At 36.3% G+C, this 20,631-nt stretch overlaps 1 protein-coding gene across 3 annotated transcripts in view; it reads right to left on the bottom strand.

The window, feature by feature from the left end:
• Positions 1-20,631, bottom strand: part of FOXP2 (forkhead box P2) — a 606,662-nt gene that overhangs the window by 522,911 nt on the left and 63,120 nt on the right. For all 3 annotated transcript variants that reach the window (XM_033099057.1, XM_033099059.1, XM_033099058.1), the window contains exon 2: positions 89-233. The gene's annotated coding sequence lies outside the window, so the exon portion shown is untranslated. The remainder of the gene's footprint in view (positions 1-88; positions 234-20,631) is intronic.

A 20,631-nucleotide genomic window follows, 5' to 3' on the forward strand; every position in this document is an offset into this window, starting at 1 on the left:
AATAATATTGTCATACCGTATTTTTCTACTAATACCTGAATAGCCACAAAAACTGAGGGATGAAAAGTATAGAGTACAGATGACTTACATTTGGAGGGTTAGACTTTAATTCTCTCTCCCAGGATTGAGGAGTCTTATTCTTTGTGCTTACAATGCTCCTTTCTCCAGGGTATTCTTCTACTTCCAGAATAGGTCAGGACAAAGCTTCAACAGACTTCTATTATTTGTTTGATCTAGGGGGAAATTATACTTTTAATCAATTATTACAAAACGCATCAAACTTTTTTCTTACTGTGCTTGGGGGTGGGGGCTTCTCATTATTTTCTGTTGGATCCAAGGTGAACAGAGAAAATAGGAATTGCCATTGTTGAATATTATAATAAATAAATCAAGTACTTTAAATTAACACCACTGAAAGAAACCCACATCTATCTTCTTTTTCATTTTTATGGCTAAGCAGCATAGCAAGAGAAAATTAATATTCAAAATCCAAATGACTACAAAAGCCTACTCAAATGTATTTTTAAAAGACTTTAACACAATTTTGCATATCCATGAGTTTGAATGGACTGCAGAGACGATTAGGTATCAAATATTTTTACTCATTCATTTTAATGTCTTAAGGCTAAAGAATTACAAGATGATTAGAAAACTGTAAAGGAAAATCCATTTTAAAAAATTTAAATGGAATAATAAAAAAATGATCATTTCAAGAGCATGAGACAGACAAGAAACAGACGGCAGAGGTCTGTAAGGCAAGGCAAGAAATCTGGAGCCAGAATTTCCAACATGGCACTAAGGTGGGGAACTGCTATTCAAACAAGGCACATTGGTCAAATTAGAGTACATTCTAAATTTGGTTCCATGCTAATTCTCTAACATCTGTAAGAAACAAAATGCAACATATCTTATCCTTTACAAGAAATGTGATGCAGGATTGTCTGACCTTTTGTTATATACATTCATAATTTTAAGAGAATTAATTGTAATACACAAATTTTATCAAATGTACAATTCTAATAATGGATATTTTCTGCCTCATTAAAATGAAACATTAAGATAAATGTGTTCAATTTGTGCCATACTCTGGACCACACCCTCTTGCCTTAGCTTAAAGTCATTCATACTGCTTTTCATTAAATAATAAATTAGAACATAGGGGGAGCATTTGGACAAAACTTAGAAATAAAATATAGATGTTCTGGGGAAATGTGTCTGCCAGTACTTTAAAGCCAATTTTTGCTCAGAACTTAAGACTATTATACTGTGATTATTATTTTTTAAAGTATAGTAAGAAAAGAGTAAACAAATGAAGTCAATCAATATCTGTATCAGAATAGCTAACTACAAAAATCAAAATATATATGGGCAGAAAAGTACTGCTTAAGTCATCGATCTGATCACAAGTTGATACCTGTGTGATCCCCTTCAGTGTTTAACCATTACAAGCAGTGCTTGTGATCATTTACCTGGCATACGTCAAAATTATTTCAAAGTGAAATAAAAACACAAATTTGACTACCCAAAATTAAAGCTATTGAAGGAGAAAACTCAATCAAGACTACATTTTAGGATTATAGAAAATTATGTTTTCTTTTCAAAAGATTCAACTAATCTTAGCCTAATTCAATAATCTTACCATTAAAACTTATCAATGTGTACTTCCTATATGAGTATCTCCATAGGGCTTTCAAACATGGATACTTCTACTTTGGTTTCTGAAACACAGAAATAGTTTTGCTGTATTTTGGGTCAGTGAAGATCAATGAAAATTCCTTTAGAGAAGCCTTTTGAACTGACAAAGTATGAATGATTGACATCAGCAACAAATACTTTTTGTTGTCCTGGACTGACATGCCATTTACAGCAATACCTATGCTAATTAATGCCACACATATCTACCAGATGTGTCAGAGAAATATGCCAGACCCTTCACAGAATATAGCTTGAATGTTGCTAAAATTACATTATAGATATATAAATGCATTCTTTGTGATAAGGAACTGACCTCTCGCTCTCCCTCCCTTTTCTCTCTATACACAGGCGTACACACACACACACACACACACACACACACACACAGAGACACACACACACAATCAGTGGACTACAATTTCTATAACAGAAAATGACCCACTTATATACACAGTTACCTGTATCTTACTGTTTCCATCGATAAAACAATTTTTTTTACAAAAAACAAACTCTACCTTGCAAAGTCCAAATACACTATAATCCTAACCATAAAAAATACATTACATAATGAACTAGTTGAAGTCTTCATAATACTATCATCATGCCACTTTACCATATTACACTGAAATTTTATTCCCAGATTCTGTCAACTACACAGGTAGATAAATGAAAACTATGTATTAATCATCTTTTTCCCATTCCCTAGAACTTGGTATATAGTGGGTACCAGTATTTTTTTTTAATAAACAGTTAAATTCAGAGAAGTCATCAAAATTATGTATAGCATAATATACAAAGAATTATTAATGTTGTCAACTAAAACCCTTGGTCATTAAATCAGACAAACTGGTCAATAACTCATCTCAGTATCTGACACATCGCTAGCACTCAATAAATGTGAACCTTAATCAGGCTGAGCACTCATCCTGCATGGGCAGGTACAGCTGTGGTTCATACTCACTGGAATGATTAATAGCTATCCCTTACCTTTGCAAAAGTGTGCAAGGGTGGGTAATAACTTTATATATTCAACCAAGCATCATTAATTTATTATAATTTATCATTTGATTATTTCCTTTTATCAACAAATTATTTTCATTTTTTGTTTTCTATGATGCTGTTACATGAAAAAAGTATATTGTAAGGATTAGAGTGAACAAGATTCTATTCTTTTTTCTGACATTTTTATTAAAAATATAGCTAACACACAATATTATATGAGTTTCGGGGGTAAACCATAGTTATTCAACATTTATATACCTAAAGAAGTGATTTATATACCTAAAGAAGTAAGTCCACCAACCATCTGACACCGCACCATGCTATCACAATATTATTGACTATATTTCCCATGCTGTATATTACATCCCCATGACTTATTTCTTTTATACCTGGAAATTTGGGCCTCTTATTCCCCTTCACCTTTTCTCCACTCAGTATTATTTTATATAAATTTCAGGTGTACAGCATAGAAGTTAGACATTTATATACTTTAAGAAGTGATCCCCTTGACTACCAGTCTAGTACCCAACTGGCACTATACAGAGTTATTACCATATTATTGACTATATTCCCTATACTTTACTTCACATACTCATGACTATTTTGTAACTACCAATTTCTACTTTTTAATCCTTTCACCTTTTTCACTCTGGCCTCCAACCTTTCTCCTACCCATTACCCCAACAAATCTAGTACCCATCTGACACCATACATAGTTACTACTCTATTATTGACTATATTCCTTATGCTATACCTTACATCCCCATAATTACTTTGTAACAATCAATTTGTGCTTCTTAATCTCTTCCCCTTTTTTACCCACAACCCCAAACAATCTGTATCTATGAGTCTGTTTCTGTTTTGTTTGTTTATTCATTTTGTTTTTTAGATTCCAATACAAGCGAAATCACAGTGCATCTATCTTTCCCTGTCTGATATACTGATATACTGATATATATATACTGAGATATATATATGTATATCTTCACCTCCTCTTTATCCATTAATCCATCGACAAACACCCAGGCTGCCTCCACATCTTGCCAATGTAAACAATGCTGCAATAAACATATGGATGCACAGGTCCCCTCAAAGTCTCAAAGTTGCATTTTGGGTTTCTTAAAACAAATACCCAGAAGTGGGATTACTGGGTCCTTCTTTGTCATTGTCATAGTCTTTGTTTTAAAGTCTATTTTGTCTGTATAAGTATTGCTATATCGGGTTTTTTTTTTTCATTTTCATGAAATAACTTTTCCATTCCTTTACTCTCCATCTCTGTGTCTTTCAATCTGAAATGAGTCTCTTGGAGGCAGCATATGTAAGGGTTTCGTTTCCTTACCCATTCAGCTCTCCTGTCTTGTGATTGAAGCATTTAATCATTTACATTTAAAGTATTTGTTGATAGATATACAGCTATTACCATTTTATTATTCATAATTTTAATCTTTTGTATTTTTTCCCCTCTTAAAGAAGTCCCTCTAAAACTCCTTGTAATACTGATTTGGTGGTGACGAACTCTAGCTTTTTCATTTCTGGAAAGCTCTTTATCTGTCCTTCGATTTTAAATAATAGCTTTGCTGGGTACAGTACTCTTTTGTTGTAGGTCCTTGTTTTTCATAACTTTGAATATTTTGTGCCAACCCCTTCTGGTGTGCAAAGTTTTTGTTGAGAAATCAGCTGACAGTCTTATGGGGGCTTCTTAGTAGGTAACTAACTGCTTTTCTCTTGCTGCTTTTAATATTCTCTCTTTGTCTTTAACCTTTGCCATTTTAATTATGATGTGTCTTGGTGTGGGCCTCCTTGGGTTCATCTTGTTTGGGACTCTTTGCTCTTCCTGGGCCTGTATGTCTATTTCCTTCACCAGGTTAAAAAGTTTTCAGTCATTATTTCTTCAAATATATTTTTAATCCCTTGCTTTCTCTCTTCTCCTTCTGGTACCCCTATGATGTGAATGTTGTACACTTGATGTTGTCCCAGAGGTCTCTTAAACCATTCTCATTTTTGTGGATTATTTTTTCTTTTCCTTTTTAACCTGCTCCGGGTGCTCCAGGAGTGTCCCTTATGTGAGTTGTGTATGCCCTCCTGTTATAGTGGGGCCTTGATTGCTATTAGCATGTTAGTGGGTGGGACTAACCATCAGGCTGATGGGCTGTGGGGTTTGGCCACGTCACAGCCTATGGGTTGCCATGTGAGGTGTTTACCCACTGAATGGGATTTACCTCAGTCAGCTCTGGTGCATGTTGAGATCACCCTATGGGTGTGCCACTTGTAGGGCTAATTGGGTGGTGGTCTACTGTGGTCTGAAGCCAACCTCCAAGTATGTTGGCTCTAGAGCCTCTTCAGAGGGGCTCCAGTGTAAGCCCAGGTAACCTACTCCCTGTGACCAGCCAGGGACTACCTGGTAGGAGCTACAAAGCGATCCATGGTTGTTCGCTGACTGTGCTAAAGATGGAGGCACATGGGAGAGGCCACCCTGTGAACTGAGGATGTCTGCCACCAGTACTATGGTCTGGGGTAGCTCCACAAAATGCCAGGACACCCCGAAGCCTGTTGCCACCTGCTGGCTCCCATAAGGTTCAGCCACTTGTAGAGCCTCATGCAGTATGTGAGTCAGGTTAGGCAGTGACTCAGGGAGTCACTAAAGTTGGAAGAGCTTTGGTCATCATTTTAATGTAGACTCTGGTTTGGTGCCAGTGGAGCTTGGAGCTACTCAGCAAAAGTCTGAGACCACACTGAGGCCAGTCGCCGCCTGGCTGTGGCCCATGGACTCCAATAGTTTTCCAAGAATAAGTGCAACGTGGGCGGGACCGGCTGCTCGCATGAAAGTGCCTCCAGAGTTGGAGGAGTTGGGTGGGGCAGGACCCCTTTGGAGCTCACCACACCAATCAGACTCAGATTTGACAGTTCAACATAGGAAAGATAGTGCCTGCTTTCTGGCTGCATGGGAAGAAGAACCCATACAGGAAAAATGGTGACGGTTCTCAAGCCCTCGATCCACAGCCGTACACCTATCTCTCCTGCATATGCCTCTGATGCCCCCCAAATTACTGCCCTTCCGCCAGAGTCCAGGGTGAGTGCCTGGAAGTGAAAGAGTCTGTGTGTGAGCCCTTTAAGAGGACTTTGGGTTTCTGTCACCCTTCTGCGCCACCCGAATAGTCGGAATCCCCACTGTTTCTCAGCCAGATTATGTGGGAACTCCTTTTCCTGGCACCAGTACTCTGAGCTTGGGCATTTGGTGTGGGACTGGGGATCTTCATTACTACAGGGGGTGAGATATCCCTCCTAATTCTCAACTGCCACATGCAGGTTTGGGGCCAACCCAATTGGTGTCTCCACCCCTCCTACCTGTCTCAACCTTGCTTCTTCTTTCTATCCTTAGTCATTAAACTTCTGTTCAGCCAGAATTCTGATGGTTCTCCAGGTTGATTATTCCACAACTTAGTTGTAATTTTAATGTGTTCACAGAAGGAAGCACACACAGTTCTATCTACTCTTCCATCTTGAATCTCCTATTCAAGATTCTATTCTTTTAACATTCATAAATTCACATAGATGGTCAAGGGTTTACTAATCCTCACATCATTGAAGCTACACATTTTATCATCAGCACAGAAATCACCTCCTAGCTGACAAATCCATTGTGACTTCTTAATTATTGGTTACCTTAACTCCTCTAATTCATTTAGTTTATTTTTCACTCCCTTCTTCTTAAAACTCTCCCTGTGGCTTCCATGACACCATTCTTTCTTGATTCCTCTCTTACCTCTCAGACATAGCTTTTAAAGTCTCTGCTCGTTTCTATTCTTACATGTACCTCCTCAATGTCAGTTTACCCAAGACCTTTCTAGTCCTTTTCTTTTCTTAATCTGCTCTCTATTTCTTGCATCAATCACCATTTGTTGCAAATAGTTCCCAAATTTATATATCCAGTCCATACCTCTCTCCTGACCTGCAGGTTTAACATTCCTACTGAATATACAACGTATCTCATCCCCCTTTTTCTAGTCTTAACTCCCTCTAATCCACACTCCACAACACAACCTAAGTATATTGTACATTTTTTCATTTGTTTGCTTGTTTTCTGAAATGTAAATTTGATAGTATTCTTCCCAGACCAAAGAAGCAAGAAAGAGTTAAGAAAAAAGGGAAGTCCTACAGAGGATTCAAAGGCAACAGCAGACAAGAGGGAAATTCCAAACCCACTATAGTAATATCTCCTTTAAATACAACCATATTTCACTTATAAAAATTGTTGCGTCTAGAGGTTAGGTTTCAAGGCAAATATTTATAGAAAGAATATCATAAACATCAAATACATCATAAGGATCACAAAGTAAAATGCCCAAACAAAAGTATAAAGCAACTTGGTGCAAGATAAAGGAAAGTTGTAGGGTACTTAGGAAAAGTCTAAAGGGTGGTGTTAACCCCCATCAGATTACTGCATTTGATGTGTAGAAATGCAGGCTTAGTCCTGGCAAATGTGAATTTTTAAGAGAGTTTGGAAAAAAACATTTTGTGGGTGTGTGTGTATGTGTGTCTGTGTGTGTGCGAGAGGGAGAGAGATCTAATTTTTAAAATTAAAAATTAATTTTATATTAAAAATAATAAATGTCAAAAAATGGGGCTGGCCCGGTGGCTCAGGTGGTTAGAGCTCCATGCTCTTAACTCCGAAGGCTGCCAGTTCAATTCCCACATGGGCCAGTGGGCTCTCAACCACAAGGTTGCCAGTTCAATTCCTCGACTCCTGCAAGGGATGGTGGGCAGTGGCCCCTGCAACTAAAATTGAACACAACACCTTGAGCTGAGCTGCCGCTGAGCTCCCGGATGGCTCAGTTGGTTGGAGCACATCCTCTCAACCACAAGGTTGCCAGTTTGACTCCTGCAAAGGATGGTGGGCTGCGCCCCCTGCAACTAGCAACGGCAACTGGACCTGAGCTGCGCCCTCCACAACTAAGATTGAAAGGACAACAACTTGACTTGGAAAAAAGTCCTGGAAGTGCACACTTTTCCTCAATAAAGTCCTGTTCCTCTTCCCCAGTAAAATCTTTAAAAAAATAAAAAAAATAATAATAATACTTGCAAGCTCTACAAGGGACACTGACCACCCCTTTTTAACTTCAAGGTTAAATTGATGGTTAGCCTGTGACCTACCACCATGTATAATATGGTTTTATCAGGGAAAGTCAGTCTGAGTTCTGGACAATCAATACAAAGACCTTTTGGTATATAATCCATTTACATTTTGAGAAATGCTTGCTGTTTAATTTTACCTAAAATAGCCTGTGAATACAGTTTTCTATCCTCTCTTTTGCTCAGCTCTTTACTCTCTACTGCCTCTTAAACATCTTTACTTGAATATTCTGGTTCTGACCCATCTTCAAATTAATAATGGCTTATATACCTTCAGAATCTTATCTCAAACCTTCTCTTTACTCAAGAACACCTAAGTTTTCTTAAATACATACCAAAAAATACTAGGTATCTCTACAAAGCATCTTAAAACAACACTGTCTCTTCTACAATGATAGTCTTTTCCCCATTTGTCAAATGACAATTGCAAATTTATATCCCGCACATCTACCAAATATCTTCAGACATCTCTCTCCCCATTAATCTTTGCAGAATATGGCAGACCTAACAAAGTTGTCCAAATATACAATATTTTTAAAAATCTATTGGACTGCTATAGGGGGAGGAGTGAAACACATTTATACCTAAATTTAATAAATTTGACTTCAAAACATGAAAATATTTGCCTGGTGCCTTTTATTAGAGTGCATCAATTAGTGTTTAACAGAAGGTGGGGCTCTTCAATACTTATCCAATAAACCAAAACTTATTAAACCTAAAGCACTTCATCTTGGTATCAAATCTGCCTCTCCTTTACTTTGTTCCACTAAGTCTTTTTTGCATTCCAGAATCAATCTGAACATTTCAGTTTGCCTTTATCATCCTTTAAAGTCTAAATTTGTTCCACCTAGAATGTCTCACTCCTCTCAGGTTCTATTTGTTCAAACTGTACCACACCTTTCAAGCCTCAATTCAATTACCATCACCTTCACGAAGCACTTATTTTCTTACCCTAAATAATCGACTCACATAGCATTTTCTCTACAACGTCCTATTGAAAACTGTTCACTTAATCTACCATGTAATGCGTTGGTCCACAAACCTGATTTCTCACATTTAATTAAAAACTCTCTGAAAACAGAGAATATGTTTTATTCGACTGTGACTTTCTTAACAGCCTACCTTTATTAAAGGAAGTACTGAATGATTTGACAAGGAATGGTGAGCAAGGTAGAAGCAAAGCTATGGTATAACTCAAAGAAAGACAGTTATGTTAAATTCTCTTAATCTTTTATGTTCATCAAATTCCACGAAATTATTTTCACTACCATTATTTTCAAGTTCTAAATAAACTTTTCAAAAATATGTCTGAGAGGGGACAAGCAAGTCATTATTTGACCTACGTCTGTAGAAAACGGACTAGACAAAGTCAAATAAAATACTTGGTTTTAAATACCTACTCTGAAGTTCTGAATCAACATTAAAATTTAGAACCCAAAACAAAATTATAGGTTTTTTGTGTGAAAATCATGTTATATGACAATTTGTTTTAAATGATATAAGGACAACTAAAGTAATTCTCTGTGTCTCACGGAAAGTGGAATCAAAACTTGCATACCCAAAAAACTGGGGTCACCCGAGGAGTCGATAAGAATTAGAAAAAGAAGTACAAAATTATATTCCAAATTGTAATTGTATTGGCAGTAAATTTTTAAAAGTGGAGTATTTATACTTGAATTATTCTAGGGAAGATAATTTACTACATAAACTTTGGCTCAAGCATGGCACCTGTGAGTTGTTATTGAATGCCCAGGACCTTCTAACTGGGAAGGAAGACTAAGCACTTCTGAATCACCCCCCATAGTTTACAAGAGAGATTCATAGTAAAAGGTAATTTATCCAAGATCTCAGTGAGTGTAAGTGTCAGAGATAGGACTTGAGCTCAGTATAAACAACTGTCCTAACCCAGTAGTCTATTCTTTTGAAACCAATGCAAGCAAAATTTACTCGAAATTTTGTTTATATATATAAATGTACACATAATATTTCATTTCTCTACCAGTATTTCAAAATAATTAATTGCCATTAACATAATCAAAATCAGAAAATACCAATATTATGTGTACGTGTTGTCTACAGAATATGCTTATTACAACACGCTTAGGTTCACATTAAGCATATCTCACTTATGTATTATACATGTTTATAACCACCGAAGTCAAATAAGGATATCAGACTTTCAAAACCAATAATCTTCCATTCTCAAAAGGGCACAACCAATATCAGCTTCAATAGATTCACATTTAAAGGAGATCTACTCATTTTGTGCATAATTTCTGAGCAGTTGATTATATATTAACTTATTTATGAAGTGGGGAAAAATGTCAGAGCAAACAAGCAGGAGAAGGAATTAAAAAAAAAAATACTACCTTATCTATATTGCCCTGACAATTGAGTTTGGACCACAGTATTTTCTAAATGTACCCTATTCAGAGCTGGATATGTAATTACCTTTAGTTCATAGTCTAGACATTAATGCTTTCATAGTATTTAAGACTCCTTGTAACATTCTTGCAGCTCTAAGTAAGCAAGGCTAACTCTTGACCAGATAAATTAGCAAAGAACGCAATAAAAGCTGCAATAAAAGAACTTTATCCTACAAACCTTCAAGTTGCTGCTAAATGAGATTTCTTTGAAATGCAGATCAGTTGAACTAGATTAGTGAATTTTAGCTCCTGTCAACATCATAACAAAATACAAATACAATTGTTCACTGGCCTTATCTCCATGCTTCCATCTGCTGCCTTGTTATTTACTTTCCTTGATTTACTATGCAGATCTAAATAAGGCACATCAAGGAGAGCTTACAACACAATGGCTTCTTAAGCTTTACATCAAGGTATTTGAAACTGAAGCCAGGAAAGTGCTGCCATCAAAGACATATCTCTAATGAACTTCCATATCAGAGAAGGTTTGGTATTTAATACTGCTGTGAAAAGAAAGAGCTACAAATCAGAATGGCCTATGAAAGAAAATGCCCACAAATCTTGATGAGATTAGCACCTCTGAGAATTAATATCCCAATAAAAATGATGTCTGGTACCTTGAAGAGTTAACTTCCAACCTTTGCAAATATAATGCACTATGTCAAGAGCAGGGAAATCATTTGACAAGGTTAAAAGGTCAGGGAAGAATTTTTAATTTCCCCCCCAAAGCTAGAAAACAATACTTTTTACTCCTGCTTATTGTAAATCCATGTCAGAATAAACACACTTCAATATAATTAACACAATTAACACCTTTGTAACATTACTTTCTGTGTCATATGCATTTGGCATTATTTTTCAAAAAGGAAAATTAGGAACAACTTCACAGCAAAGTAATATAACCTAAAATGACATCATGCAACATTTGTTCATCAGCTCTAGTATTTCCCTTTTCTTCCCCACGGCAATCTATGGCAACACAGAGTAAAATCTTTAGTCATTTTGAAAATCCTGAGGTGCCATTTTATTATACGCCACTACCCTTTTAAAGAGATACAGTAAATAAGGACTTTCCTTTCCTCTCCCTCCCTCAAAAATTGTTTTCCTACTTTTATTTCTAATGTGCCTGAATTGAACAAGACTATAATTCCTAAACATTAGTGAGAGTTTCCAAGAAACTGCCTGCATTGCTTTTTGACAATCTCTTCCACATAAGCAGTAGTCTATAAACAAATTATATTTTTTTTCCTAAAGAAAACATTTCAATCATTTATGTCGTTCTGTAGCAAGGGAAGATCCCACAAGCGCGTTCCGTTCTGTGGATCAATCGGCTCCAAACCAAAGTAGACATCGTGTGGGCTCCAGTGCCTGGAGAGCCTGCTGCAGGCTCAGCAGAAGATGAAAACTGAGGTGAGCAGTGTATCAGGGCCCCGCGTAGCAGTCAGTCGCTTCTGGGCATGGCCAACTTCACAACTACCCCACAGTAGGGACAGACAGCAAACACCTTCCCTGTTCTTGCCTCCAAACAGAAACTTGCCTCTCTACCCTCCCTCGGAATTACGGGCAGTCTTCCAGAAACAAAGCCCCAAACAGAAGTAACCTCCCAGGACTACACAACAGAAATCACAGTTGTCTTTTGCTGGATTTCATTTCATGTAGGCAATGTTCCAGACTTATTTACAACCACAAGAGACTGTTACCGCTTCTTGTTTAATGAAATGACAAAACAACAGATTTGCATATGCACAAGCAGGTGCTGTAACAGGTTTGACTACTTTTGACCTAAAGCATGTAAAAGAGGTTTATCTGCAACAGCTGTCTCAAAGGTATTAGTGCTCTGACGGCTGTCACAACTCCACCATCTGTAGACGTGTGTGGTCAAAATGACAATATGAATTACAGCTGATCGATACACCTGCCCTCATCTTCATACACATGTTGAATTCCCAAGATGTGTACACACCGGCCTATTTTACCTATCAGTCCTCGATTCAATAGCTAACGTAGGAATGTTGACATGCAAAAATTGTGTTCAATTGGTCATTTCAGAACAGTACTTTTTTCAGCATGCTGACATACTGTAACATACCAGATACTAAATCTTAGTGATAGTGTTTTTTTTATAGAGCAAGGTTTTCACAGGATTAATAATTATAATTGCTGGCATAACTTTGTTGGATTTCTGCTACCTTAATTGTTTTCCTTAACTATTTTTATATTCAAATTTTATTTTTAGATCTTAAAAATAATGAAATTGTGTCTATGAGTTTCTTAGTCTTACTTACAGCTTCAATTTAGACAAATACATTTTTCTACTAAGATTACAATTTTCTTTAAAAGGCTACTTTTCCCCTTGCACGCTGAAGTAAAGAACTCCTCATTGAACAGAAAGACTTATTTTTGAGTTACATTATATTTGCAGGAGGCACCGTATGCCCCAACCTCCAACTTCGATGCTCTTTCTAAGGTCTAATTTGCTTGTCAGACGATGTTATAATCACAAACCTACAATGTCTAGATAATCTTAATATTACATGAGAAAGAAAATGCAAGATATTTCCTCATTTTCTTTAGAAATAACAAGTTAATCTCAAATACAAAAAGTTTATAAAGGTAAAACAACCTTTGAATTATAAATAAAACAACTTGGCGCCACATGATTGAAAAAAGAAAATACACACACACACACACACACACACACACATTAAAATTAATTAAGACCAAAAATCTTGTCTCCTTTTTGAAAGAACAGAAGCAGCATGAAGTGCACAATTTTTGAACTGATCTAAAAATAATAAAGTACTTCTCAAACAGAAGTTTTACAAAAATCAAATTTAAATCAAACAGCAATTTATTACAAAAATTATCCTTTCAAATTTGAGTGAAATACATCCACTTATTTTAAATCTTTTTGCAATTTCAACCGTATATTTTAAAATTTTGTTTTAGCCTCCAGTAACCTTAAATTTTTGCTGCAATAGTATGATTTTGTTTGTTTGACTGTCATTTTGTTTGTTTGCTTTTCCATGACGGGGAGATGGTAGCTGAGCATGAGAAGGAAGAAAGAAAATCTATACCTGCAGGCAACTGGCTTAAACTTTTCCTTTGTTTTTCCCCCCTGTTTTGTCTTGTTGCTAAAACACTTAAGAATTAAAATACCATTTAGAGGAAAAAGCAAGGGTGTTCAGTGGCTGTTTCTAACAACGGAGATATCATTATGACCCCTTCAAAGCCTTTCCAATTTTTTAAAAACTAAAATTATTTACTCAATAGGTTGTAACTGCTTTTTCTGAGCCACAGTAATCCATCATGTGAATAAATATTTAGACAATATTTTAAATGTGTACGATGTACTTGACGGAATGCCACAATTCCAGGCTGTCATGTAAATACAATCTGATCAAAAACATTCTGCTTGTACAATAAAAGCCCAGCTAGAAACACAATAGTTCAGCCAAGGAGAGAAAATTGATATCTAGGAAAACCTCAACAGCGTAAAGTGACATAAACCACTGCAATTTTAAGAAGTTTAAAAAGTTGTTTAGTTGAAGTAGACATCATATAAAGAATACACACCTATTTTAAGCAGATATTAACAAAACCTCTTAAAAATTTACCATTTGTGAATAAAAATGATATATTTATTTAATAAGCAACACCATGAAGAACAAAATAGAACGGCACTATATTTACTAACAAGGAACAACTTACGAAAGCAAAATATATCAAAGTGTCTATGTTTATATTACCATCTGTGAAAAATGACATATCGAGATACGTATGTTTACATATACATCGACTATTTCTAGAAAAATACCAAGAAAATGGTTACTGTGATTGCTTCTTGAAAAGGGGAAATGGATACCTAAGGTAACGCTTAATGAATACATACATATAAACCAACACCAATTACATGGCACATTGGGACAAATGGAGGGTCAGCCGTCCCAGGCCATCCCCTATTTTGTTAGGGTGGGGAGTGTAAAAACATGACTATCTCTTCATACCCTTAAAGTAATTGAGGCACAGCAGGCTTCGAGGTGTTGTGTATTACCTGTTTTTAATAATTAGATTAAAATTGAACAAGCCAAATTCACCATTTAAAGCTTATCAGTGGGGAAAGTGATCTTAATATAGCTATTCAAACTTTTTGCAGTTTATTTTTTTTAATTAGTACCTGCTAGAAAATCTAATTGCATATTAAATGGTGCTCAATTAATTCCTCAATCTTTCCAATTTAAAAATGCTTCTGATGATATTTATAGATATACACCAAGAGTCCTCAAACCAGAGTTCCTTGCACCTTGTTTCACTGTGATATGTTTACATCCTTAGTATTTCAAAGGATTCAAAGGAAATTATTTTTTTCAGTCAAGAGAAGGATACTAAAATTAGTTCAAATATTATCCATGATTCTGCTATATTTTAAAGTAGAAAAAGTAGAGAACACACACAATATTTTTAATTTGTTTTCAACATATACTTATATAAAGCAAGTAAGGCAAAGGTCTCACTTGTTACCTTAAGAATCTCCAGCTAATATTTAGTTTTATTTGATTGAAAAAAATGGAAAAAAATTACTATTTTATTTCTTTGATGAATGCAATTTATCAGCTAGACAAAAAATAATCAAAGCATAGTGGGAATTCATAACAAGAGCAATTATTGGTGGTTGTTAAAGGTCTAGGGCTGCTGACGTTTCTCTAACTGCAGAAAATAGGAGCTGCGTGCTAGACAGTACTTTTATATAAAGAAACTAAGATCTGAGTTTACTAAACCTTGCAGAATACCTATTCATTTAGCTTGTTTTCATAGTGAAACTACATAATGTGTTTTTATTAGTTTTTGTAGAAAAAGCTTGTGTTAATCACTTATTATGTATTTGGCAATTGTTTATTTCTAATGTGTCAGACGATGGTGGTGTTCCAAGGGGAAGGGAAGAAGTCAAGACCAGCATTCAAAAAGTAGTAGGTAAAAACCTGGACCTTAGAAAAAAAAGATAAGGAGGAGCAGCTCTGCGTTACTAGAATAAAAGATGGATTTAATACTTTTCCCAAGAGGAGAAACATCCAATATTCCAGGAGAAACATACGGAGGATTCAGGGACATACGAATATGTAAGGAGTTCTTAGTACTGATTCCCATTCTGCCTTTAATGCCTGATTATTCAGTCGAAAATTTGCATGTACATCACGTCCAGAGACTGTGTTCAGCACTAAGAATCCAAAGACACAGTCCCACAGGCTACATAAAACCCGGGGGCAGAGGTGGAACTGGGGGACAACTGGTGTCAAACATTAACTGCATGATAAGAGAAACTGAAGAAACTGCGAGCATAAGGATGAGTACAAAGTAATCCAAACAAGGAAGAACGAAAATCTGAACGAGGACTGCAGCAATACAAATGAAACAAACAGGACATATTTCAAAGCTGTTCATAAATTAGTGACCATTCACTGTGATTGACTAACGTAAAGGAACTAAAGAGGGAAAACTGAAAGTGGCTTTCAGGTTTTTTGGCTTTGTTATATGTGATAGATATCCATGTCTTTCAACAAGATAAGGAATGAACCAAGAAAAGCAGTTTACCAGGGTTTGTACTTGAGGTGGAGCCTCTAAGACGGCTCCCAAGGGGCCCCTCCTCTGGTATCTCTACCCCATAAAATCTCTCCCCCTGGATTGGGGGCTGGACTTAGTGCCTTGCTTCTAATGAACAGAACATGGCAAAAGGATGGGTTGTCATTTCTATAACTGTCATGTGCTCACTCTGATGGAAGGCAGCTGCTATGCTGTGAACTACCCTATGGTTCGGCCCACAAGTGACAGGCCAGCAACTTTCCTATAAATGGCACAAAAATACTGTGGCAATATTCTTCCAATATTCAAAACCTATAATCTGGTTCAACAAAAGAATCACTCACACAAGTGATGAATTAGTTAAGTTCCAGCACACTTATTTACTATTTTACTCACATCTTTCCCTTCAACATAGGCAAATTATCAATGAACATTCATCTTGGAACAAAACACATTTGTTCATCATTTGCCACCATAAGTTGGCTGCAAAAATCAATGGAAACATTCAAAACCTTTGACATACGGACTGAGTTTTCTTGAGTTAAGAATAAAGTATTTCATAGTAGCAAATATCATCATTTATATGTGTATGCATTCCTGCCTTTCATATGTTTATATCCGACACAGGACAGATTCTGTAGAGTAGTAACTTTCACTTGTTTTATAGCCAAAGGGTAAGATAAAGTAAACCTGGTAGCTCTTAGACTTAGCCAGTTTATCTGGATTCAGAAACTAATTCAGTCATTTTTCCTGGTGGATCTGAACTGGCACTATGTAACCCTACTATTAGTTGCTTAATAAATACATGTCGAATTGGCATGAATTGATTGCTCTGCTTTATCACCTAGAGAGCTAGTAGGATTCTGAATCTTGGAGAGTGACGTGAGTAGCATGACAGTGTTAGAGGACAGCCAGGTCTCTCCCTTTGGAGATTCAGCAAATTGGACAGCTAAAATTCAAAGGATTCCCTCTCAACACACAAACACAACTGAGAAATCTGCACACTGACACATCTGAACTTGGATGTATCTGAGCAAACAGCGGAGACTGGATGGGGTAAGGACAGAGACAAAAGTCATGTACAGTCTAGTACATGCCATGACCCAAGAGTCAGAGATCGCAGGGAATGGTCAGGGTGCAAACCCCACTGGGCAAACTGGAAGGGCACACACAGTCATGGGGCCACCCAGCACACATTAAAGCTGGGCCCAGGGTCAGGAACAGAACAGCGGTGCAAAGGGTCACAGTGTTCCACAGCCTGGGACATCACCAGACAAAGGATGACACCGAAGCAGAAATCTTCCCACAGCGTCTCCCTGTGGCCTGCCCAGCCTCACTCGGCAAATCACAAAAGCACTGAAAACAATCTTTCCAGCCTAAGTGGTCCATACTCACTGTGGCTAAACCTACTGGAAAGAACAGAACTTCAGACACAGAAACCTGCTTCCTCAACCCTCCCCCACACACCCCTCCCCTCCCCATTGCAGCACAGCCTGGCAGAGGCAGCTGGGACAACACAGAGCAACTCTACTGCAGTTTTTGGCTACAGAAATGCAGTGCTGGGAACAAAAAGGAAATCCATAGTCTGCTTCTCACACTCCACGGGAGTGGTGCCCCAGGACCAAGTCAACTGGAACATAAAGGGGATGCCCATCTGCTCAGGGAATAAAGGGCATTTTTCACAACCAAGGCAACACTGCTGTACAGAGATCCCTGAAACCCCTGCACTGCACATAAGAGAAAAATTAAAACTTGCACTTCAGCACCACCTACTTGAAAACAAAAGGAGGACCTCTACATATCAACCTGCTAAACACTGACGTGTCAAACACTTAAAAAAAAAAGAAAAGTTTTCATTCCCACAAATGCCCATGCGGAGAAATAATCCATCAAACATAATGAATAACCAAGGTTAAAAGGAAAAAAGGAATTAAGAAAGAAAATGAAAAAAATCTCAAGAAAATAAACTTTAAGACATGGATTACTGTGATTTAAATGACAGAGAATTCAAGATTGCAGCTCTGAAAAAGCTTAATGAGATATTAAAAAAAACTAAGAAAAGCAATTAGATGGGCTCATAAATAAAATCAACAACCAAAAGGAGTACTTCACCAAAGAGATTGAAACTGGAAAACAAACAAACAAACAACAACAACAACAACAAAACAGAAATTCTGGAGATGAAAACTCAATAAAGGATATGAAGAATGAACTCGTGAGCTTAGGAAATAGACATAGAAGATAGATAACTAGAAATGACTCGGGCAGAAAAAGAGAGAGAATCGAGAGTTTAAAAAAAAAAATGAAAAAAATTCTACAAGAATTATCTGACTCCATTAGAAATAGAAACATAAGAATAATGGGTAGACTAGAAGAAGAAGAGCAGGAGAAGGTAACAGAGAGCCTATTCAAACAAATAGTCCATGAGAACTTCCCAAACCTATGGAAACAACTGGATCCATGAATCCAAGAAGCTAATAAGACACATAATTATCTCAAGCCAAAAAGGTGTTCTCCAAGACGAATTATATCAAAACTGTCAAAAAGTAACAACAAGAAGGAAAGAATTCTCAGGGCAGTTAGAGAGAAGAAAATGATAACCTATAAAGGAAACTCCATTAGATCATTATCAAATTTTTCAGCAGGAACCTTGCAAGCTAGGAAGGAGTAGAATCAAATATTCAAATTATTGAAAGAGAGAAATCACCAGCCAAGAATAAGATATGAAGCAAAGTTATTCTTTAGCTATGAAGGAAAAATAAAGGCTTTTCCAGACATACAGAAGCTGAGGAAATTTACGACCACAAGACCAGCAGTACAAGAAATGCTGAAAGGTGCTCTTCTACCTGAAACAAAAAGACAAAATGATAGAAAACTATGAGTAACTAACAGACAGAGGAAGGTAATTGCAACTGTTGTTCACAAAAGGGCATTAAAAACTTAAATATAACATAAAGATTAAAGGAGGTAAAAACATTTAAAAATAAAATAAAATAGCTATTGCAATTTGAAAAAAACCTCACAGCATAAAAAGGATAATTTATGACAACAAAAACATAAAAAGAGAGGGGGGCAAACGACTTACCTTGCACAGGTGAATGGAGATAAGATGATATCAGAATAAAAAAGACTACTGTACATATGGAACTATCTTTTGCATAAACCTAATGTAACTACAAAAAAAAATCTAGAACTGAGACACATAATATTAAAAAGAGAGAATAGAGAGGAAAAAAATCACAGAATACCACCAAACTGAAATAATGGAGAGAAGTACAAGAGAAAAAAAAAACAATGGAGACAGCTACCAAAAAACAAAAAGATAAAATGGCTACAGGAAATCCTCATAGATCAATAATCACCCTAAATGTGAATCGACTGAACTTACCAATTAAAAGGCACAGAGTAGCAGGATGGATCAAAAAACAAAACCCAACTATATTCTGCCCTCAGGAGATCTCAGCTGCAAGGACAAACATAGATTCAGAGTGAAGGGGTGGAAAATGATATTCTAAGTAAATGGAATGCAAAGAAAAGTGGGTGTAACCATACTTATCTCTGACAAAATAGATTTCAAGATTAAAAAGGTAATAAGAGACAAAGATGGATATTTTATAATGATAAAGTGGACACATCAAGAACACATAACACTTATTAATACATATGCACCCAACATTAGAGCACCAAAATATCTAAAGACAACTACTAACAGAACTAAAGGGAGAAAATGACAAAAGCACAATTATACTAGGCGACCAAAATAACCTATTGAAAACAATGGATAGATCATCCAAACAGAAAATCAATAAGGAAATATCGACCTTAAATGACGCATTCGATCAAAAAACATAATTGATATTTACAGAGGTTTTCATTCCAGAACACCAGAATATATACTCTTCTCTAGTGCACACAGAACATGGTCAAGGATAGACCATATGTTGAGACACAAAACTAGCCTCAAAAAATATAAGAAAACTGAAATCATAGTGAACATATTCTCCAACCACAATGTTTTGAAATTGGAAATCATCCACAAAACAGAAAGCAGGAAAAACAACAAATATGTGGAGATTTAACAACATACTACTAACACTAAACAACGACTGGGTCAAATAAGAAATAATAGATCAAAAGATACATATTGACAAATAAAAACGACAATAGAGCATACAAAACATTTTGGAATACAGCAAAAGCAGTAATAAGAGGGAAGTTTATAGCCTTACCTACCCACCTCATGAAACAAACAAAGAACCAAAACACATCAAACAACCTAACATTTCGCTTTAAATAACTAGAAAAAAACAAAAAACAGAGCCCAAAGTCAGTAGATGGAAGGAAATAATAAATATTAGAGTACACCTAAACAAAATGGAGGACAAAACAATACAAAAATATACAAAAAAAAAGAGCTGGTTCTTTAATATTATTAATAACATTGACAAACCCTGGCTAGACTAACTAAAGAAATAAGAGAAAAGACAAACTCAGAAATGAAAGAGGAGCAGCTACAATGGACACTACAAAAATACAAAAGACAACCAGAATACTACAAAAGGCTATATGCCACCAAATTTCATAACCAAAGAAAACAGACAAATTGTTACAATAGTATATGACCATCCTAGACTGAATCATGAAGAACTGGATAATCTAAGTAGACCAATCAACAGTAATAAAATTGAAACAGTCACCAAAACCTCCTAAAAAGTAAAAGTCCAGGATCACATGGCTTCCCTCCTCCAAACATTCAAAGAATTAATACCTACCATTCTCAATCTCTTCCAAAAAATCGAAG

Source organism: Rhinolophus ferrumequinum, chromosome 26, assembly GCF_004115265.2.
Source record: "Rhinolophus ferrumequinum isolate MPI-CBG mRhiFer1 chromosome 26, mRhiFer1_v1.p, whole genome shotgun sequence".
Lineage (NCBI taxonomy): Eukaryota > Metazoa > Chordata > Mammalia > Chiroptera > Rhinolophidae > Rhinolophus > Rhinolophus ferrumequinum.